The 19,284-nt window shown below is 36.5% G+C and overlaps 1 protein-coding gene across 27 annotated transcripts in view; it reads left to right on the top strand.

Moving 5' to 3' along the window:
• NCOA2 (nuclear receptor coactivator 2) overlaps positions 1-19,284 on the top strand; it is a 296,302-nt gene that overhangs the window by 100,289 nt on the left and 176,729 nt on the right. For 19 of the 27 annotated variants that reach the window (XR_008504321.2, XR_008504317.2, XR_008504334.2 and 16 more), the window contains exon 2: positions 8,867-8,923. The gene's annotated coding sequence lies outside the window, so the exon portion shown is untranslated. Of the gene's footprint in view, positions 1-8,866; positions 8,924-17,024; positions 17,144-19,284 lie in introns of all 27 variants that reach the window. The other 8 variants (XR_010127229.1, XR_008504327.2, XR_010127227.1 and 5 more) reach the window with 1 other exon arrangement.

Below are 19,284 nucleotides of genomic sequence, written 5' to 3'. Positions count from 1 at the left end.
ATGGCTATGAATACCTATTATACACACTTGTGAGCTGTTTTCAACTTTTTTTCTTTTTAAAATACTGTTCATTTGGTGCTTGCTATCCTTTGTTTTGGTGGGTTGGTGCTGCCTAGCAGGCAGGCAGAGCAGTAAAAATACAGGTCCTGTGCTCGGGCAGTCCTGGTTTTGACATCCAGGTCTGTTGTAAGTTTTTTGACTTTAGATAAATTGTGTTACCTTACTGTCTTCCTTTTTAAGGAGACACCTCCTCTCCTGCCCTCCTACATGCTTTGTGTGCATTTAAAAAAATTAATGTTCCCTTTATTGTATTGAAATAATGAATATATCTTAATGCGGTCATGTTCTGTTGATAGATTTGACCTCTCTGTAGGAGGTGGGAATTGACAGTGACCATCATTTGGGGAAGGGTGCCTTTGGTGGCAAGTTTGTGCTGGTTCCTCTGAGGCTGTCTTTGAGGGTACTTTAGGTGTTGGAAGTTAAAGACTGCCGCTGCCCTTTGTAGATACATATATAATGTTAATGTTGGCTGGGGTGATGGGTCACGCCTGTAAAACCAGCACTTTGGGAGGCCTAGGTGGGAAGATCACTTGAGGCCAGGAGTTCCAAGTCCAGCCTGAGAAACATAGCAAAACCCCATCTCTACCAAAAAAAAAAAGAATGAATGAATAAATAAATATGAAAATCAGCCAGGTGTGGTGGTGCATGCCTATAGTCCCAGCTACTCAGGAGGCCGACGTGGGTAGATCAACTGAGCCCAGGAGGTCGAGGCTGCAGTGAGCTGTGATTGCACTACAGCACTCCAGCCTGAGCAACAGAGCAAGACCCTGTCTCAAAAAAAAAAAAAAAAAAAAAAAAAAAAGCTAGTTACTTCTGGTCCACTTTCTTTTCTTACCCCATAGTCTTAAAATATTATGCATATAGTTGCCAGGCACGGTGGCTCATACCTGTAATCCCAGCACCTTGGGAGTCCGAGACGGGTGGATCATGAGCTCAGGAGTTCAAGACCAGCCTGGCCAAGATGGTGAAACCCCGTCTCTACTAAAAAAAAAAAAACCAAAAAAATTAGCCGGGCATGGTGGCGGGCGCCTGTAATCCTAGCCACTCAGGAGGCTGAAGCAGAGAATTGCTTGAACCCGGGAGGCAGGTGTTGCAGTGAGCCGAGGTCACGCCACTGCACTCCAGCCTGGGCGACAGTGCGAGACTTGTCTAAAAAAAAAAAATTATACATATAGTCACGCATCACTTAAGATGCATTCTGAGTATTGCATCATTAGGCAAGAGTGTACTTACACAAACCTAGATGGTCTAGCTTGCTACATATCTAGGCTATCTGGTGTAACCCATTGTTTCTAGGCTACAAACCTGTGTAGCATGTTACTATACTGAATATTGTGGGCAGTTGTAACACAATGGGAAATATTTGTGTATGTAAACATGTCTAAATACAAAAAAGGTGCAGTAAAAATATGGTATTATAATATTACAGGACCACCATGGGATATGCAGTGTGTCATTGACATGTTGTTATGCAGTGCATGACTCTATATTATACAGAGTCTTGAAGCGTTTTATAGGCTCGTCTGTATTGTACCCAAGGGATATAAAAGAAATGATTCTAGGCTCAGTTGTGTCAGAGTGGTCGTTGCAACAGTAATTAGGGGGAAAAAGCTAAGGAGAAGATGAATTTCTGAGGGGAGTTTATAGTCTAAAAATTATCCACACTATTGGGAGAAAAACAATAAAAATTCTACTTATAGTGTGTTGGGGCCTTTTTACTTGAGGTGGGGATGGATTGGTTGTTAGGGTGGCATGCTCTAGTCTTGGTGGGGAACTATCCCTGAGCCTTTTACCTCTGTTTAAGAAAGATTAATTTCTGCCCAATAACTTAATCTTTTTTTCCCCCCTGTAATTCTGTTAAAGACTGTTGTCAGTTTTTTGGCAAAGCACCCTAATAAAAGCCCTAGGACTTCTGCAGTTGTTTAAAAATTACTAGTCCAGCAGCAGGTTATTGTCTTACTCAAAGATGGATGCAACCTCATCCTTGCCCTCAAACAGCTCACAGTCTAGAGGAGAAGATAAATTTTAGTATAAGATAATGATAGCAATCATTTATACATGCCGTATCCAAATTCTTATTTCCTTTTCACATGTCAACACTTCAACCTTCTCTAGCCTAATTTACATCTTTATCTCTCCATTGAAACTGTCCTTATAAAGGGCACCAATAATTTCTGGTTGCCACATCAAGTAGAAATCTTAATTTCCAGTGTCATTGAACAATGTTGACACCCCTCTCCTTCTTGGAATTATCTCCTCTGGAATTTTATAGTACTTGTCTTTGCTGGTCTTCCTCTTGTCTTTTAGGTAATTTCTTCTCATTTTCCTTGGTCAATTCCTTTTCTACATAGTTTTTACCTGTAGAAGTTCCTCAAGACTTAGTTCCAGTCTCCCACCCTCCTTTCTTTATATTTTCTGCCAAAGAAATCTTAACCATTTCTGTGGATTCAAGTGCTATTTTTAAGTCAAGGGCTGCCAATTTAGTATCTTTCATCCTTTTCCAAATTTGAACTTTGTACATTCAACTACAGATATGAGATTAATTGGTTTTCTAGGTCTATTTCTGGGCAAGAATACTAGTCTTTAGAGAGTTGCTGTTTTATTATAGTTGCTTTATTGTGTTGCCTCTGACCATGGTAGACAAGAGACAAGATGGAAAGGAATGGGCATAATGAGATCCGTGAGTGTGATGGATATATTATTTTTCACTGTGTCATATATGTAAATTGTGGATGTGTATGTAACTGTAGCTTAAGAATTTTTAAACTGATATATTTTTCCATATATCTGTTATAATTATGGCCTATTAATTTTTTTACATTTAGTGAGGATGAAAATTTATTAAATTGTATATCTAAATCTCTACTTGTTTAACTTATGACTAATTGTACTTTCAGAAGCTTTTTATTAAACTGAGTTAAAATAACAAAAGAACATCTTAATATTGACTTTCAGTTAACTTTAAGCACTGGTTTTATTAACCTAAAAATTTATCTGTATTAATTTGTATACCTTAATAGGCAAAATGAATAGTTGGAAAGAATAATTAGGAGGTTAGTTAATGTTTACCTGTAAGTTATCAGGGCTAAATGTTATTTTAAGGGAGTTTTGCCATGATTCTGTTGACCTTACAGAGGACTTTGGAAAATGAAAATTACCTTTAAACATTTTCATTAGTTAAGAGTTATTGTCTGCAGTGGAGGTATATAGCCTTTTAAACAGAGAAAGAAATAATGAGCTTGTCTGCAGTATATATAGAAGTTAATCAGTTAATTTATAAATTATTTTTCTGAGATCTAGATGCTTATTAGCACCATCAAACTTATTGGGGAAAAATTTTACTTTGCATGTCTAGTCCTCATTCTTTATATTATTAAGCCTTCTGCAGTGAAACTTTGGAATTTTACTATTTTATTAAAATTCATATGAAGGCTATATATTAGGACACATTTGCATTACAAATATATGTAATATATTTGTATAATAACAATATCATGTTCAATAATCTGAAATAGTTTTCAAAGGTAAGTCGTGAAAGTATGACTTTCTTCTTGGGGTTATATCCTGTGGTGACTTAAAGGTGTTTTTTATGTTTGAGAGTTTGTGCTTTTAAGCAAAAAAAGGGAAAAATAAATTTTGTATTAATCATACGTTATGAGTATACACTATGGATATATATTCACATGTGCTTGGCTGGAACTACTGAAAAATCTTAAGTAATTTGAGCAGTTCTTCCTTAGCTTTTTCTTCTGTTCCCCGTGCATTCTCTTTTTTCCTGCCAATCTTTCTGGCTGGCTTGATTAAGGTGGTGCTGGCTGTCCCAAAACATGAAGTGTGATAGTTGTTGGGCTGCCCTTTTGTTTCGTCATCTCTTTCCAACAGCCTGTTCCATGTTTTCAGTTGTCCATGAAAAAATTGACTTGGTTGTTTTGAGTTGACAAACATATCTTTCTTTCTTTTTTTTTTTTTTTTTTTTTTTTTTTTTTTTTTTTAGAAAGGGTCTCACTAGGCTGGAATGCAGTGTGGTGCAATCACGACTCACTGCAGCCTTGACATCCGTAGGCTCAAGCGATCCTCCCATCCCAGCCTCATGAGTATCTGAGACTACAGACATGCGCCACCATGCCCAGCTAATTTTTTTGTATTTTTTGGAGATGGGGTTTCACCTTGTTGCCCCAAGCTGGTTTTGAACTCCTGGGCTCAAGTGATATGCCTGCTCAAGCCTCCCAAAGTGTTGGGAATACAGGCGTGAACCACCATGCCCTGCAACAGACATAACTTTATTTACATACTGGCTGTATTAGTGATTGCATCCTTTGATTGGTAGCAACTTTGAGAAAATTGTGAGGCCTGCATTTGGGCTGAGAAAATAATAATGCCAAGATTTATTAACAGTGTCTGCCAAAGGTGCAAGATGTAGGGAATACCCTTTGCTGGTCTTGTTAGTACTATACCAAAAACCTCAAGAAGGCAGTTTTCAGGTTGGTCACATTTCTGCCATTTGCTTTTTCAAATCAAGTTGGCAAAAAGAGCATTATCAAAACAGTGACCTTCTGTAACAGCCTAGTGGGTGAGATCATGTATGAACTCCAGAGTCAGACTCTTGTGGGTTAGAACCCAGACTTTTGCTAGTGCATCAGCTCTCTGGCTTTAGACAGAGTTCTTTACTCCCCAGTTAGGTTTCTGTATCTATAACGTGGACATGATAGTAGCAGAGCCTACCCTCATAGGATTGTTATGAAGGTTAAATTAGGTAACACACAAAAAGTTCTCTACTCAGTGCTCTCACAGAATAAGTATTCAATAAATACTATTGATGCTATTGTTACATTGTTGTTAAGCCAAAAAAAGTATGGCACATCTCTTATTAGTTATAAATTAAAATGTTCTTTTAGCCAGTATTACAGCTGTCATTTCATTTTGTTCCCAGTTTACATTGCTTCCTCTGGGTCTGTTTCTACCCATTCACTTAAAAAATAAATAAAATGAAATATTGAGCATATCTTCTTCAGTTCTCCCTCACGCCCTGCCATTAACCTACACGGCTCTAATGCTGCCAGCTGTCTTTTTATGTGTGGTGTAGATTCAGTCCTGACTTTGCTTTTTGCCTCAGACTCGTGAGGTGTTACTCCACCTGCTAGTTGATGCTCTACTTGGCAGGTGTTCACACCACCATATGCAGCTAGAACTACCTTTACCCTTAGATCCCCTACTCACGTGGAAACTGTAGCTATCACACAAGAAAGAGCAAGGACACACAGGTGCATTTGTGAAGAATCACTAAAATATTTTTTAACATTAAAATTTTTGTTGCATTTTAAAAATTGAAGTATAATTTGCAGACCATAAAATGCACCCATTTTAAGTAGCAGGAGTTTACATTTTTACAGTCATATATCGTGTCTGTTATTCATCTTTCTTTAGGACACAATTCAGTTTTAGAACAATTCTATCACCCCACAAAGTTATCTTGTGTCCATTTTTAGTCAGTTTCCATTTCCATATCCTGACACTGGAAACCATCAACCTGCTTTCTGTCTTTATAGTTTTACTTTTTCTAGAAATTTCAAATAAATGGAATCATACAATACAGTGTATGTTGTATTTGTGTCAGTCTTCTTTCATTTAGTATAATGTTTTTGAGGTTCATCTGTGTTGTTCACATATTGATAATTCATTCCCCTTTATTGAGTGGTATTCCATTGTATGGATGTACAGCATTTAAGAAAATCCCTTGATAAACATTTGTATTGTTTCCAATTTTTGGCTATTGTGGATAATAACTGCTGTGAACATTTCCATTCAGCTCTTTGTATGGACATCTCTTCCCCAAGAGAAATGAAAACATCAGGGATAAAATTGCATTGTGTAGTGAGAAACTTCCAAACCGTTTTCCCAAATGACTGTACTATTGCATTTTCTACCAGCAGTGGATTTAAAGGGGTTCCGATTTCTTCATATCCTTGTCAACACTTTAGATAATTTTACTGGTTGTGTAGAATATTTCATTGTGGTTTCAATTTCCATTTTCCTAATAACTAATGATGTTGAGTGTTTTTTCATGTACTTTTCCTTATTGTATATCTCATGGTGAGTTGCAAAATATTTTGCCTATTTAAAAATAATTGAATTATTTGTCCTATTATTAACTTGTAAGAGATCTTTATGTATTCTAGATACATGCCCTTTATCAAATAATTTAGCTCCTTATGTAATATATTCTAGATGTATGTCCTTTATCAGATAATTATTTTGCAGATATCCCCAAAATTATCCCTACTCCTTCCCTTGAAACACATTCTTAGAGGGGCTTTGTGAAAACTCTCGGGACAGAACAGTAACGAGATGCTTCTTTATTATAGAGGTTTTATTACCTCCACTTTTGCTTTAAATGACTACTAGTTTCTCTTAGTAACTTATAAAATAGTTTATAATTCTGTTTTTATGGAAGTATTTTATTCCTTTTGTTTAAAATGTTACACCAAGGTATCTAGATGTTTGGAAATTTTAGTATCTTTATATCTCCTAAACACCTTTTTTTTTTTTTTGAGACCGAGTCTCCCTCTGTTGCCCAGGCTGGAGTGCAGTGGCGCGATCTTGGCTCACTGCAAGCTCTGCCTTCTGGGTTCACGCCATTCTCCTGCCTCAGCCTCCCGAGTAGCTGGGACTACAGGCGCCCACCACCACGCCCGGCTAATTTTTTAGTATTTTAGTAGAGACGGGTTTCACCGTGTTAGCCCGGATGGTCTCGATCTCCTGACTTCATGATCCACCCGCCTCAGCCTCCCAAAGTGCTGAGATTACAGGCGTGAACCACCGCGCCTGGCTAACATCTTTCTTTAGCATGGCTGCATTGACACTTTTGCCTCATGTTATAGTAGCTTATTAATAAAAGCTTACTGAATAGTATAGAGCCAACAGTAATCATTTAATATCATTCCTACTAGTATCACAAGTTTCAGCTCATGATTGTTGCATAATATGATGTCCTTGAGCAAATTAGTTGTTGGTATAGAATTATAATGGGCTTAAGTAGGCCAGCATAATGAATACATTTATCCCAGTAGTGCTAGAAAGAATTGATGACTCCTATTACTTAAGTTTATTGCACACTATTCACTGACTGCCACTTGAGTAGAATCCATTCATTTTATTTACTGTGATAACTTCTTATTTGCATATAGATTATTTTTGTTTGTTTTTCATGAAGTATCTCTAACTAATACACTAGCTGCATTTCATTATATATGATGAGTTCAAGACTGGCCAGATCTTGGTAAAAATCAAAATGCCATCTTTTTCTGTTTCTCTCCCCTGTAGACCTTTTAGATTATGAAATCAGATGTTTCTAGTGTCCAAGAAAAATAGTAATTTTGATATTAAATTGATGTTAACTTGTTTGTGCTATTGGATTCTATTTACTGTTTTAACGAGTAAAGGGCTCTTAAAGGAATTAGTAATGTTTTAAGTTTTGATAATCCAAATTGTAAATTCTTACTGATGGATGTCATCTGAAGGAAGAAAAATCTAGTAGCTTAGTTGTAAAAACATTCCTTGGAGCTGATTAAATCTAGTAGTGTTTAATGTTTTTTAAAAATTATTCTTAAAAAGAGATACATTTTCAGTATCGTTACTAGTAGCAATCAAGCCACTTTCCTTGAGTCCATAAAATATACAAAAGCAGTAAATATTAATATACATAAAATGCCTCAAGCACATACTTCTTGTTTTCATATTCCTCATTGTGTTTCTTGGGAACAAACTTAATTGGTGCAGTGGAAGGATCAGACGAAAAGCTGCAGGCTCATTTACAGTGAAGCACTTTGTTCGCAAAGACACAGACTCTGAAGAAACCTTGCAAACAGTTGCCCTCATTATTGAAAATATTCAGTTCTTCCTTTTCTTATTCACCTTTTCTCTTGCAAATTATCTTGGTTATTATAACATCATTTTTACTGCCATAAAGGCTTTCCTTGGCTGGGCATGGTGGTTCACACCTGTAATCCTGGCATTTTGGAAGGCCAAGGCAGGAAGGTCACTTGAGGCTGGGAGTTCGAGACCAGCCCAGGCAACTTAGCAAGACCCTACCACTACAAAAAATAAAAAATTAGCTGGGTGTGGTGGTGCATGCCTGTAGTCCTAGCTACTTGGGAGGCCGGGTGGGAGGATCACCTGAGCCTAGGAGTTTGAGGTTGCAGTGAGCTGTGATAGTGCCACTGCATTCCAGCCTGGGTGGCAGAACGAAACTTTGTCTCTGAAGGGGGGAAAACGAGATAATTCTTGAGATAAGAAATTATTTAGTCATTCAGGCCTTTTGGTTCCATATAGGTAAACTGTAAATCATGGTCAATTAAGATTAGCATGTGAACTTTATTTATTTATTCAGCACACATTTTCTGCCTGTTACAGTGTGCTGGGCACAGCCCTAGGAATGCAATGTGGGAGTAGGTCACTAGGGCCTCCTGCTTTTACCCAGCTTTTTGTCTCATAGGGAAGGCTGGTGGTTAGACAAGCAGTTAAAGTATAAGGACGGCAACTCAGAATTTGTAGGCACTTCATAATTCACAATGAAATGTAGCCTTATATGTTTTACATTACCTTGTACAAATAAAAGTAATGCAGCAAGTCTACTTCTTGATTTACCATGCAATTTAATAAGAGATGTTATTAATGAATATCACTTGTGTATTGATGGCAATTAACAAGTATTACTTTGAAAATCGGTTATAAAAATTACATCTTCCCTAAGGAATCTAACAGGATTCTGCAGATTTTATTCATGTTTATTTGTTTGTTTATATTACAGATTTCTCTTGGATTTGGCTACACACTTATAGATCTTCTGCACTGTTTACAGGCACAGGTGAGTTAACGTTGAATTCTTCATATTGGATATTTTGATATTTAATTAAACTATTTTAAAATTCTGTATATAGTTTAGGAAAATATGTAAATAAGATGATTTTAAATAAAAACAATAAACTGTATATTTGTCTATGTTTCATTTTTATTATGAAAGTTCCTTACAAATGTATTGGAAATAACATTTAAAGGTAAAATGCTCATATCTGTTCATCAGTGGTTACTATATCTATTTGGATGAGTTTACATTATACCTATTGGATGAGTTGATTACAGTTTATTCTAATTTCATAGCCTGACAAAATGTTTATATTTATTTTTATATGTAAAAATTTGAGTGGTAGTATTTCTCATTTCTTAGCAAACTAGCATAAAAGAGGAGAAAAGAAAAGTTACTACAGATTTTAGCAGCAAATCTCAGACTTACAAGGGTAGATGTTATAAAATGCAATGAGCCAACCTTTCTTGTCCAACCTGTGTAAAATAGCTTCTCAAGCACTCCATATCAAACAGCTGAAATTGATTTTTATCATAATATTTATGATCATGTGATATATTTTTACTTACTCTTTACAACTTTCCCTACTAGCTTCATGAACATCAGGACCATTTCTATCTTGTTCAAAACAGCATCCCTAACCCTTAGGATGGTGCCTGGTATACAGTAAAGACTAAATAAACATTTGTTAAAGTAATTATTGGGTAATAAACATTAAGAATATATTTATATTCAGAGACACTGAACTTTGTAAATAGAAATAGAAATAGTTTCTTAAGCATATTTCATTTTTTGTTTTTGAGATGGAATCTTGCTCTTTCACCCAGGTTGGAGTGCAGTGGTACAATCCTGGCTCACTGCAACCTCCGCCTCATGGGTTCAAGCGATTCTCCTGCCTCAGCCTCATGAGTAGCTGGGATTACAGGTGTCCACCCCCACGCACCACTAATTTTTTTTGTATTTTTAATAGAGACGGGGTTTCACCATATTGGCCAGGCTGGTCTTGAGCTCCTGACCTCAAGTGATCTGCCTACCTTGGCCTCCCAAAGTGCTTGGATTACAGACGTGAGCCACTGTGCCCAGACTCTTAAGCTTATTTCTAGATATGAAATTAACTTATACCGTGAACTTAAGGTATATAGCTCTTAAATGTTATGAAAAATTAGTTGTATTAGATATTTTATGTATCCAAATATGCTTAATCAGGGTAGAATTAAGAAGATAACTCTTCCAATTCCACATTTATTTTGTCACTGTCCCAGAAGGTTCTTACAATCAAGTAAAGAACAAACCCGAAGGAAGTGTGGCAGCTTCTCGTCTCCATACTGGATCATATTAACATATTAGATGTGTTTTGTGGTATATTTATAGAGAGCAAAGTAGATTTGAAAGTTGTCCAGTTCATATCTCTGCAAACCAAATAAATTAATATTTTCCCACTACCTGCCACTTGATACAAAATGTAACTTATTTCGTTTTTTGTTTCTAGATTGGGGAAATGTTTTGGTCATTTTCCTGCCCTATATATTGATGTGTTTGAACTCATTATCAAAGGTAGCAGTAGGCATAATTTTATAAGCTGACTACTTATTTCCTTTCCTTATGTCCATGACAGTTTTATTTGTGCTTCAGGATGTCAGTTGTTATTGGGTTCTTGTCTCGTTTTGTTTTTTTGTTCTTTCTTACCTTTTTCAGACATTTGCCTCTCCTTCTGCCATCAGAATTTTTCATTTATAGAAGGAATTACGTCTGACCTTTAAGAATTATTGAAAGTAAAATTTTAGGGATTGTACAGCTGTTTCTGATTCACATCTATTTTACAAGTGCAATTTGCAGAGATTCCACTGATAATACTAATAACAACTATTACTTATTGCTCTTTTACTGTATGCTAGGCATTATGTAAGTGCCTTTTGGTTGTCTGCAAAATAACAGATAAGGAAGTTGAAGCTCAGAGGGGTTAAATGACTTTTCCAAGGTCATATCAAGTAAGAGGCAGTTTGCCACTCCAAAGATCTTGACCTTAACCACTGAGCTCCATTTTCTGCCTAAATACTCCTGAGTACAAGAATATTTGTGACAACAATTGTAGTACATGAAAATCATATTCATATTTGAAGACTTCAAAATTAATTTAAAAGCCAAACATTATTTCACGTATATTTCATTAGGAGACCTTAACTTGTAACTGTTATTCCAAACTGAAACATGACGACTCATTTGAAATGTAATGACTACCTAAACTATTTAAGTTCCACTCTGAGACTTTGATTTTGTACTCACAAATTATGGGCAGGGGCATGGGGGACAGCTATTCTCATTCCTTTTTCTGTTGTAAACATGATATGCTATTAATATGAATCAGCATTCTTTCTCTCATGCAATATTAGAAATTTTAGATTGTAAGTGGCATCTGTGGTTCATTGGATAAATCACTTTTCTTGCAAAGAACAGATTGTTTGAAATGTAGTGACTACAGAATTACTTAGAACCTTTATCTTGAAAAATTTGATAGTTTGTATCTTTGGGAAAAATACTTTAACTATTGAAGAAATGAAGTTTAGTATAGCCTTGCAGTATATCAGGAGTTAGTTCAGATAGAACTTTAGCTTCTCTTACTTAGTTTATTTTCAAAGCTGAGTAGGACATACTATGTAAAAATATAATTATTATATTTTGGGTCTTAAATTTATAAAGTGGACAAAATGTTCTGAAGGACAACTTTGTTGAATATACCTTAAGATTTTGATTTGAAAATATGATTATTTATATACTTCCTTAGACTTTCCAAAAGAGTTGTATCTATGAGTGTAAATGCAAATTCCAGATTTGAGTATATGAAAAATGGAATTCTGTAGTTTGAGTTAAAAAGACAAAAGTTATTGAACAGACTGAACTATGATTTTTAATGTACAGCTAGGTCAGTATTTCCATTCTAGTCTCACATTTTAAGCATTTTTAAAGTTAGCCAATAAAATTTACTTGGCATTGATAATCAAAACAGGAGCAAGAGTTATATAAATCTATTTGGCAATATAGCTTTGAAATGTAATTTTCCTTTCACTACAGAAAGTTGAACTCACTGTGAATTTATATAGACCTTGGATTTATTTATAAGTTTTCTCTGTGTTGGAAGATTTGGGGTGGGAGGGTGGGGTGAGGGTGGGTTGGTGAATTGTTCACACATGCTAAGTACAGCCCAACTCTTAAATACCAACATGGGGGAGAAGTTCTCCACTGTACAATAAAACACAATATATACTTCATGTGGTACCAGTTTACTTTGTTGTTGTGTACTAAGTGTTATATACTAAAAATTAAGTATATCAAGGCCTAAGAGAAACTTTGACCATATTGGATATGACATGGTTGAAATACATTTCAAATGAATATTTGTTGGAGTTTTTAATCCCTCCTTTGTTCATAGATGTGAGAAGATTTGTGATTAGATATCTGATTTAACTGGATGTATGTATATCCATGAAGATATGGGCACTTTGATTTGAGGTACAGGTATCAGGCTTTGGGTACTGTCTACTGAAAATCAGTATTAATCTAAACTGAAATTGAGAATACTGAAATATATATCTTTTGCTTTAGACAAAATCTGCCCATATTTATTTATATCACTATTTTTGTGGTATTTTCTTCAAATGACAGCATGGTAGGCACTGTCATCTGTAGAATTAAAAAAAAAAAAATTTAAGTTGACAAAATGCCTTCAGTAATTTAACTATTCAGAGTCACGATCCTGGTCTCACAGGGTAGACTCCTCTGCACTTAATACGCAGAACGGACTACTGAACTCAGGATAATGTAGGCTCACGTTGAAATGATCTTCTGATGGGTGTTGTTGACACAAAGCCAGCAGTTGGAAACTGTTTGTCTGACAGGCAGTTTACTCTTTTCTTGTTGTTTTCTTCCTTTTCTGCACACACATTAGTGTGAACCAGTTAGCTTAGTTTTCCTCATTAAACTAAATTCATTCAGCACCATTAATTCTCCTTTCTCTCTTCCTGACTTCCTTTTACCCTTAGGCCATCCCTAGCCTAGGCTAAGTGCTATAGGAAATACAAAGAATGGTTGCCAAAAATTATTAAATTAAAAAGGATTATCTATCCATTCAAGTTTAACTCCATGTTTCCTTGTTCGATATTTTTACATTGTGTTTAGGTTTTCTGATTCTTTTTTTTTTTTCTGAAACGGAGTCTCTGTTGCCCAGGCTAGAGTGCAGTGCAAGATCACAGCTCACTGCAGCCTCTGCCTCCTGGATTTAAGCGATTCTCCTGCCTCAGGGCCAGGTGCGGTGGCTCACACCTGTAATCCCAGCTCTTTGGGAGGCCCAGGCGGCAGGTCACGAGGTCAAGAGATCAAGACCATCTTGGCCAACATGGTGAAACCCCATCTCTACTAAAAATACAAAAATTAGCTGGGCATGGTGGCGTGTGCCTGTAGTCCCAGCTACTTGGGAGGCTGAGGTAGGAGAATTGCTTGAACCCGGGAGGTGGAGGTTGCAATGAGCCGAGATCACACGACCGCACTGCAACCTGGCCACTGCACTCCAGCCAGGCGACAGAGCAAGACTTCCTCTCAAAAACAAAAAACAGGGCACTGATTTCTGAATTATATGTCTCCCTATTCAAAGTCTTTTTTTTTTTTTTTTTTTTTTTTTTTTGAGACGGAGTCTCGCTCTGTCGCCCAGACTAGAGTGCAATGGCTGGATCTCAGCTCACTGCAAGCTCCGCCTCCCAGATTCACGCCATTCTCCTGCCTCAGCCCCCCAAGTAGCTGGGACTACAGGCGCCCGCCACCGCACCCGGCTAATTTTTTTGTATTTTTAGTAGAGACGGGGTTTCCCCGTGTTAGCCAGGATGGTTTCGATCTCCTGACCTTGTGATCCTCCCGCCTCAGCCTCCCAAAGTGCTGGGATTACAGGCGTGAGCCACTGTGCCCAGCCAACTTGTTCAAAGTCTTAATCTGTCCATGTGAATAGAGGTTAAGGCAATAGCAACAACAACAAAATGCTATCATTAGTAAATGTTTTGTTTATTATGTAGTGTTAACAGAGCTTTCAGAGTGTGCTCTTAGGAAGACACACACCTCTTAAGGTAGGTGTGTCTTGCTTAGTGAGGTTGAACAAATCACAGTCCAGGCAATCTTCATTCTGCATGATGGCATTGCTGTCTTCATATGGACAGACAAGTAGAATGATGTTAGAAATCATGTATTTAGAATTATAGACAGTAATTTAATTTTTTTTTCAAAATGCACAAGGATGTTGTTTCTTGGAGTATAAGAGAATTGAGTTTTAGCTTAGAGCCACTTTACTGTGGGAGCAACTTTTTTTAAATTGAAAATTTCTAAGTGTGACCTCTGTTGGCATAGCTGGTATTCTTTGAAAGTAATTAAAATGAAAAATATTACCAGTCTATATCTTGTGTAAATCTTTTGAGTTAGCATGTTTAGAGGAGGTAGGACTAGTGTCAGAATATTCTGAGAAAGTTAAGGTGGGCCATAATTTCTCAGCTATGCTTTCTGTACTAGAAAACAGGAGAGATTTATGCATAGGAGTGGAATAAGTGGTTTAATAGATTGTTAATAAAATACACATTCTGTTTGTTGTTTTTGTTATTGGTCCTTAGGGTTCAACTCAAACTTGAATATTCCACTTATCCGGATGGTAGAGTTATTAGCTTCAGGGAGAAGGTCTGTGACAAGTAGAATTTCACATAAATGCCACCACAGTAACTTTTGAAATACTTGGGATTAGATTTGGGTCAGTTAGTAGGATTTTTAGCTAAGCTGTTCACTTTCACTTTGGAAGGCAAATGTCAGATGTATGTTATTTTCTTGGCAGGTGCTGAATTTGAGTCAGCTAACTTTGCCAGAATCCCCTTAAAGATAAAATAGCAAGTAAAGTCAGGCTGTTTCCATTAAACACCTTATAGTTTTTTTTTTTGAAGCTGAAATTCATATATGTTATTTTGAACCATTTATAACATCTAGATACAAGGGTCTAAATTAAGCATTTATTTATAAAATTATCCATATCCATGCAATTAAGTTTTTTTTTTTTAATTTTACTGTGATTCTTTAGCATTAGGATATAGGTATTTCTGTTTATTTTGACTTGTATTGCTAGCTTGAGACTCAATATAATGGGAGAAAACCAGAGAAATTAACAGTAAGCTTTGCAAATTATGATTTTTCTTAATTCCATGCATTAGGTTGTCTAAGCCTTGTTTGCTATTTCATGAATGATTCATGGATGTCTATAATCAATGGAAATAGGCCAGGCGCGGTGGCTAACGCCTGTAATCCCAGCACTTTGGGAGGCCGAGGCAGGCGGATCACGAGGTCAGGAGATCAAGACCATCCTGGCTAACACGGTGAAACCCCACCTCTACTAAAAATACAAAAAATTAGCCGGGTGTGGTGGCAGGCGCCTGTAGTCCCAGCTACTTGGGAGGCTGAGGCAGGAGAATGGTGTGAACCCAGGAGGCGGAGCTGGCAGTGAGCCAAGGAATCGTGCCACTGCATTCTAGCCTGGGCAACAGAGCGAGACTCCGTCTCAAACAAACAAAAAAAACAATGGAAATGTATTTTTTGGCCTAGGCACCGTTACATTTTGCCTTCTCGTCTACAGAGATTAAAGAGAAAGTAAGAAGTATATGTAGGGGTAGCATTTAGCTGAGCACAGTGGCGTGCGCTGTCGTCCCAGCTACTCAGGAGCCTTGAGGCAGGAGGATTGCTTGAGCCCAAGAGTTGGAGGCTGTAGTGTGTCCTGATTACCTGTGAATAGCCACTGCACCCCAGCTTGGGCGACATAGCAAGATCCAGTCTCTTAAAGAAAAAAAAAAAAAAGTGTGTAGCACTTAATAATGGCCAAGTAGGGAGTCAACATACAGTTTAAATCAATGTAGTCCAATTTTGAGGAAGATCTCTTAACTGCATGCTTCCATGCAAGGTTGCTTTTGTGGTGCCACTGTGTATGGAATTGTTTGTTTTCACTACTTTTTAGAAAGTAGAATTAAGGACTTCCTTTTTTTAAACCAACAGTTTTGGCCTTTTTGGTGCCAGTTACATAAATTTTACAAGCAGAAGTCACACATTAGTGTCAACCTAATGGTCTGGAAATTTGTTAACTATCAGTATGACAGAACCCCAGCACGGTTTTATCATGTTTCCCTGAGAAGTGAAAAGAACTGGGAAAGCAAGGATATGATAGGCCAGAGTTTCAGTGGAAGGATGAATGGGGAAATTTTTAAGATACCTACCAGTGTTGGATATGAGTACTGAGACTTTTAAATCTTTACCTAGACTATAAAAGACCATCTTTAAAAGAAACAGCTGTGTCATAATTATTGAATTGGTAGCTTATTCTAGAATATAGAGAGTAGTGGCCAGTGAAAACAGTTCATCTCTCAGCCTTTCAATTCTTTGTCATTAAAAAGGCTATTTGATCTAGATTACTAATTCTTCCTTTTAAGTGGCAATTTTATTACAGTCCAGAAAACACTTCTGTTTCCTGGGTTATAAGACAGAGTATGAAAATAGAAGATAGTTTTAAACTCATGTGTTTTGAAAACTGTATCATGATTACTTATGCTATTATATTTGAATAGAATAGAAATATAAAATTCTTTGACTTAAACATCTATCGGACAAATTGGTTTAATGAGTTTCTTATTAGTATACAACAGTAGATTTTATTTTATTAACTGAGTAGAATTTAGATTTTTTGTAACTAGATGCTTTGCAACAGTTAAATTTTTTCTCTAATATAGAGGTTAAATGTTTAATTGTTGCTGCTGCTTCAAAATGTTCACAAAATTTCATAAAATCTTTATTGTCTGACACATAAACTATTTGCACTTCTGCACTGACATTGCATATCAAAGTCAGGTTCAAATTTCCTCTTTAAAGTATCTTTTGGAAATAGGAAATGATAGCCTTTTGTAAAATATTGCTGTTATCTTTTAAATGTATTTTTAACATATCCTAAATGCAAAAGCATATTGCTTTAAACCGTAATGTGTGTGCCCTGTGTTTATCTATTTCCAATATTCTAATTTATTTCTTCCTTTTTTTTGTTTTGAGACAGGGTTTCGCTCTATTGCCCAGGCTGGAGTGCAGTGGCACAATCTCCGCTCACTGCAACCTCTGCCTTCTGGGTTCAAGCGATTCTCCTGCCTCAGCCTCCCCGAGTAGCTGCGACTAAAGGTGCGCACCACCATGCTGGCTAATTTTTTTGTATTTTTAGTAGAGATGGGGTTTCGCCATGTTGGCCAGGCTGGTCTTGAACTCCTAACCTCAGGGGATCCGCCCGCTTCGGCCTCCCAAAGTGCTGAGATTACAGGCATGAGCCACACACCAGCCTATTTCCTCTATATTTTTAAAAGGAAAAAAAATAACCCTTCTTCTTTCACATCATAGTGAATAAAACATTCTTGGAACTGAAAGATCATTTATAATAGCTAGCATGCCTATTGTGCTTATCATGTGCCAAGTAGTGTTCTAAGCCTTTCTCATAGTAATTCACATAATCCTCAAACCTATGATGTAGCTGCTATTATGATCCTATTTTAAAGATGGGAAGACAAAGGCACTGAGAAATTAAATAACTTGCCCAGTGATTTGCACCTAATTTAATTAGCCAGTTAGAGGCCAAATTGGGAATCCAGCCCAATCTGGCATTTGCAGTTTTTGGCTTGTGAAACTTGGTTCTCTTAAAACAAACAAACAAGCGAAAGACCAAGAAAGCCAAAAAAGAATTAACTAGTAATTTTCAAAATAAAGTTTCAAGCTGACTTTGTCATTATAGGTAAGGCTATGACAAGGCTTAATGCTGTGTATGCCATTTTCTCTACAGTGAGGGTCTGTAGGTTCATATTGTGGCTACTAGCTAGACTAAAGTCCATGGAGTTGATAAATTGCCTATTTATCAGACATGATGATCTGCCATTAATTAACAAAGGAAATGCAGGTAACAGAAATGATATTATGCTGTTTCATGGCTTCAAATTAGGTTACACAGATAATGCTTTCAATAAGATGTGTTTAGCTTTTCTATTAACATGGTTATTTTGTTTTGAAAGATGGAAAAACGGGGCCCAGCCCCACTCCCTTTGATTCGTCCCTTTAAAAATGACTTCACAAGTTTTACTCATTAAAAAAAATTCTTAAAAAATAATTTAGAATTCCCATAATCAGAAGCCTATAGAGGACCTTTTTACGCAAAGTGAAGAAAGTTTTCAATTCAAAAGCAATTTCAGCTTTGATTTAGAAAAGAGTACATTCTTTTGTTCCAGCAATGAAAAGAAAAAAATTTAAAAAAGAGAAAATACTACATTCTAAGAGTGACTAGAGAATCCTTTCAATTACTTTTAAAAACCTAATTAATTAATTAATTAATTTTTTTTTTGAGACAGGGTCTTACTCTTTCACCCAGGCTGGAGTGCAGTGGTGCAATCACAGCTCACTGCAGCCTCGACCTCCCGAGCTAGATTGATCCTCCTGCCTCAGTGTCCTGATGAGCTGAGATTACAGGTGTATACCACCACATCTGGCTAATTTTTGTATTTTTTTGTAGAGACAGTATTTCACCGTGTTGGCCAGGCTGGTCTCTAACTCCTGGGCTCAAGTGATCCGCCCATCTCTGCCTCCCTAAATGCTGGGTTTACAAGCGTGAGCCACCACACCTGGCTAAAAAACCCTTAATTTATATTGGACAGTTTTTGTTTCATTTTGACTATATTTCAGATTATCATACCTTAACAGACATGGCCTTTATATTTTATAAAATGTTAAGAAAAAATAGGCCATCCTTTCTCTCAGATTTCCCCAGGTTTTGTTTTGTTTTAAATATATATAGGGGAAATTACAGCTGCTCTTTACAATCAGTACACCGGGTTGTTGGTTGCTTATGAGTATCTGTGATATAATTAACAGTATTTACCATGAACACAAAAAGAGGTTTTAATTGCTTACTACCTAGAATTTACTTTATTCACAACTGCTGTTTTCTTTTTCTCTTGTCTTTTAAAGCAATTTCTAAGCATACATAATAAAGATAATTTAATTAATAATGTGAAATATGTTTTTAGTGTTTGAGCAATTCGTGCTGTTTCTTAAATCACTGGTTAAATCCACCTTTAAAATTTTAACTTTGAGTATTTATATTGTAGCTCATGGTTAAGTCTCTTGAAAAGTTTGTTTCATTTACTTTCTAGCAAGGGTTTGACCACATCTTTTTAAAACAGAGATGGAAATATATATATATTTCCTTTTCCTTTTTCTTGCTCTGTCACCAGACTGGAGTGCAGTGGCACAGTCATAGCTCACTGCAACCTTGAACTCCTGGG

Source organism: Pongo pygmaeus, chromosome 7 (assembly GCF_028885625.2).
Source record: "Pongo pygmaeus isolate AG05252 chromosome 7, NHGRI_mPonPyg2-v2.0_pri, whole genome shotgun sequence".
NCBI lineage: Eukaryota > Metazoa > Chordata > Mammalia > Primates > Hominidae > Pongo > Pongo pygmaeus.
The sequence above is the reverse complement of the archived record's forward strand: the minus strand, read 5'-3'. Positions and strand labels throughout refer to the sequence as shown.